We start from the raw sequence: 4633 nt of genomic DNA, 5'->3' as shown, positions 1-4633 counted from the left end.
CGCCATTAGGCAGGGACGCTAGGTACTTCCTTGTCCCCATGGAGCTGGTCACGTGACGTAAAAATCCCTCCTGGCCGCGGCCGCGTCCGCAGCCGCAAGATGAGCAAACCGGCCCTGGAGAAGGGGAACAAGAGGGACAAAGGACAAACACAAATCTCCAAACACATTATTTTCATCATTACCGTCCAGCTCGCTTGCACCTTTGCATTTAATTGCATTATAATCATTACCTTAAATTGCGAGCTTCACCCTTGTTGGTGTTAGACTGGTGGCGGCTGATAAAACCCGTTTGCTCTACTGATGTCTAACCCCTGGTTAGCTCAATTGGTAGAGCGCTCCACCTGTAATGGAGAGGTCCCGGGTTCGATACCCGGACCAGGCGGACTTTTTCGGTCGCGCACCAGTCACCTAGCTGTGTTTGGAGATTTGTGTTTGTCCTTTGTCCCTCTTGTTCCCCTTCTCCAGGGATTATTTTCGTCATTTAACGTGCCCGTCTGACAGGGGTATTAGGGTGGATGCTTGGGCGAGTCCTACATCCAGGATACAATTGTGTTCCGAAAGCGGTCGAAGAAGATAATAACATTTTGTTATCTTGTGCTTCTCTAACATGTGCCTGTCACGAATATTTGGGTCGTGTATTAAAAAAATTAATGATTGTAAAAAAAGAAATCCCTATGAGCGGTCCCGCATTAGTTTACAGTACACTCACATCAATAGCTGCGAGATGTCACGGCGAAGTCGTTGTGCGTTGGTGTCGTGTTCAAGCACCGTGGAGTCTTGACGACAAAGTCTCCTGATGATAATTGTTAGTTGATCCCCCAACCGCCCCAAGCGGCGAACACGTGGAACCTCGATGACAGTCGCCGCAAAACGCCGCAAAGCGTTGGCGTTGCCCAACGCAAATGCGTTGGGCAACCGGAAATACCAAAGTGAACCCCCCCCCCCCCCCCTCCGACCGGGTTGCCGCCATGTTGTACGCAAATTTAACTATTCCTCACGTGACCTCACAATACCTGTGACGCCACCGGTAAAATGGCAGCGCCCAGAGCTTTTGATTCGAGTTGCATCGATGCACGCTAGTCATGATGCCCAGCTGCTGGCCTACGATTTCGGAGTTCCTCGCACCCTCCGACGCAAGTATAACGTGACAGTCTGCAGAAATGAGACTTTATACGCTTTTCGCGCAAGATCGCTCTGGGATATCAGCACCTGTGAGGCAGCATCGGTCGTATTGCCGTAGCGTTGCTCGGATTCCAAGATGTGTTGGAAGATCGAGAGAACTTTCAGGCGTTAGATTTTCGCCTTCTCTTAGCTTTGTTTGAACGTTTAAATGTCTAAGAATCAAAGCGCAATGTATGTGTCGCGTGTAGGGTCTAGGGGAGGCACGTAGGCCGGAGGAGGGGGGGGGGAGCATCGGGCCCGGGCTCTCCCCACCCTGAAATCTCCCACTCTGCTGGGGCCTCCTCTCCCCCTCCCCCTCATACAGCATTTTGTCATGGGCGCCCCCCCCCCCCCCCCATCAAAATCCTGGCTACGTGTCTGGCCTAGGGGGAAGTTTTTTCAGCCCTAGCTCACTAAATGAACACAGCAACTTTTAATCGCTTAAACGGACAATGACACCCCCAAAAAATATTTTCATTTTTTGCCAGGCGATTCAATATGGTGTCAGACGACTACCCAATTAATATTTTGCTACAGAGTCACGTATATTTTTAATAAAGCCAAAAGACGCAATAGCTCGAAACCAAAACCGAAAACTGCGCACGGAGGCCGGACAAATATAAAGGAAGAGAGAGTGTCAAAAGTCACGTGGCGACACCCGACCGCGCTCCCCCCCCCCCCCCCCCCCCCTCCAAACGCCCCGTTTTTTTGTTTTTTTTTTTCTTGTTTCTTTTTTTTTTTTTTTTTTTTTTTTTTTGCGCAGCAGACGACATTGTCGACAGCGTTTCGGGTACCGTTTGCCATGCGATTGCTTTGCAGTTATGTTTGTAGCGCTCGATGTTCTGCTCTTCAAGATGAGTTCTTTTGTGCATTGAAGAGCTAAAAAATGAGTAGTGAGTGCCCATGGTGAATACCCATGATCGGCTCTGAAAAAAAATGCCCCAAGATGTTGCGTGAAGAGCTGATTCACAGGTCCTGTATCCGAAAGTGGCATTGTGTGGCAGAGTCTGCGCAAGTTTCCGAATGACCAACGGGATCGGGACCAATGGCTGGCTGTAATTCCCAGAACAGTGGCGGGCACCTCGGAAAGCGGACGGTACCCGATTTATATGCTCCTTGCATTTTGTGGAAAGTGTTTGACTTGAGTTCGCAAGTGTCGAAAAGGGAATCCCAAAGCATTTAGTTCAGCGACATCTCGTCCACACTATTTCTTTCTCTGATAACTGTAAAAAAAAAAAAAAAAATGTAAATACCGCAAAATGTAAAAAAAAAAAAAAAAAATGCGTAATCTCTGGATCGAACCTGGGTCCGCTGCGTGCGAAGCGGACACCTTTCCACTGAGCTACTCAGTACCTTCATATAGTCATTTTGACAATTCATTTGATACGAGACCCAATAGGGGACAACTGCCGGCAATATTTTTCCCGGGTTGTACCGGCCGCCGGCAGAATATCCACTTCCTAACCACATAGACTTGTGGATATCCTTGGGCATAGGCAGCTTCCTATCGTCTAGCTCGAAGAATGATAGTTCTAACATCGTAATGTTCAGGCAGGCCAGGGGAAACTCCTCGTTTGGTGTAATGCAGCCGGTCCACTGCAGGTCGGAAAGTTTGCTGCCGATTCCCCTCCAGCAAAGGCACTCTTCAGGCTCGAAGTCGGGCAAAACCACGCATTGGCCACCTCGGCACCTAGTATATAAACTTGCACGCATGTCTATTCAACTAAAAGTACGCACTTCGTGCTTGGCGTTTCCGCGTTTTTCAAGCTCCTACCAATTCGTGTTCGTAAGACGAGCAATGTCTACAGCCACGGGAAGGGGCGACGACCTGGCGACGTCTCCGTGAAAATCGGCTTGGTGGTCGGGCGTACGACACGCCCGACCACGTTGTGCCAACCAACGTTACTAGATACTCTTCAGTTCTCAAACTGCGGAGCTCCGCCTGACGCCTATCTGTTGTGCTCCGCTTGGGGGCGCGCGCGACGGAGTTTGCCCGGCAGGCGCCAAACCCCACGGCCGACCCGGCATAGCAACACGTGAAACACGTTGCGGGTAGTGTGCGGCGGCGGTGTTTCCGTTTGGTTACGTTTGTGCTCGTAGCCGCGTGTGTTATGTTTGTGCATCGTGCTGCAGCTGCATGAAGCATGCCACGCTCTCGTGCAGCGGTGTAAAAGCGGGGACGATTCTATGCGATTTGCGGAAGAGAAGAGACATTTTTTCAGGCCACACAGCCAGCGACGCTGACCGCCTTGAACTCTGGAAGCGCGCAGCACCAAGGCTGGACAAAAAGCTTTCGAGCTCGTCTTCCGTTTGCGACCTTCACTTCCACGATAATGACATCTTGAAGGTCTTCGAGCACAACGTTTGTGGTGATGTGGTAGCTATACCGTGCGACTAATAGGCACTGAAGCACGACGCCATGCCTAGCCTGTTCCCGAATCTTCCTAAGTATCTTTTTAAACCGACACGGAAGCGCAAAGCCCCTACTCGCAGACTGTCCCCGGCAAAAAGCAGGCGCCGAAAAGAACAAGGTGAGCGGTCGATTGCAGCAGTTCAAGGCGAGCCGAATGTTGTACTTGTTCGTGTGGTGGACACATTGAAGACCGCTGGAGAGGCTCGTCGATCAAACAGAGCTAGCTTGAGCAATGAGATTCAGGCTAGGCTACTGAAAATGACATTTCCATGTGTTACTCCTGACCAAATGAATGATGAGCACAGCTACTTTAGCGGTTCACCAGACGACAGTGTTGCGTATTACCTATCTGGGTATGTTGTACACAAAATGAGCAAGCGCACAGAGTGCCAGTTGTGCCTGCATAACATTAGTTCAGCAGCTCCTGTCGTCGGTTCTGACGCATACTTGACCATATATCGGAGCTTCAAGGAAGGCAGCCTGAGGCACCCCAGCAGTTTGACTCTCTCGTGATGAGGAAGGTCTCTGTGGGGACTTGTTTTGGAAGGTTCTGGACAAGCTGGATAAGTGCAATGTAACGCGGCTGGGTTGTGGTCAGCACAAGCCCACGTTCATGTGCCAAATGTTGTATTTTCTTTTTTTTTGTCACGCGGATGCATTCTTACGCGAGGGATATCAACCGTCGCCTGCAATTCTCGAGAGAGTCGCCATCGCCAGCAAAAAAGCTCGTCTATCATGAAACCGCGTTCAACAGTTGCATTGTGTGTGCGTCTTTGTGTCTCGCACTAAGTGCTTTTCGCGCCACCGAGAGAATAAAGTTTCTTTGCTTTGCTTATTTTTCGTTTTCAGTAACAAGTACGCAAAGAGTGGCGGTGATACTTTCCGGGCAGCTTCGCCGCTGCTGCTTTTTCCTGTTCATACCGCTCATTTAGAGCCTCTGCCCAACGTCTGAAGAGGTCCCTAATGACTGCAAAAATCGGAGGCGCATTGCATGACACAATTCCAAGGCAAAGATTGCCCTAATTTTAGACAAACCCCCGAGATTGGGGAAAAGATGAA

General features: G+C 50.1%; 1 pseudogene; it reads left to right on the top strand.

Moving 5' to 3' along the window:
* Nucleotides 1–3580: 3580 nt before the first annotated feature.
* LOC120836799 lies at nucleotides 3581–4313 on the top strand (annotated as a pseudogene).
* The last annotated feature ends 320 nt before the right edge of the window (nucleotides 4314–4633 follow it).

The sequence above is a fragment of the Ixodes scapularis genome, unplaced genomic scaffold (genome assembly GCF_016920785.2).
Source record: "Ixodes scapularis isolate PalLabHiFi unplaced genomic scaffold, ASM1692078v2 PGA_scaffold0__279_contigs__length_252992795, whole genome shotgun sequence".
Taxonomy (NCBI): Eukaryota; Metazoa; Arthropoda; class Arachnida; order Ixodida; family Ixodidae; genus Ixodes; species Ixodes scapularis.
This window is presented reverse-complemented; position numbering and strand designations above follow the sequence as displayed.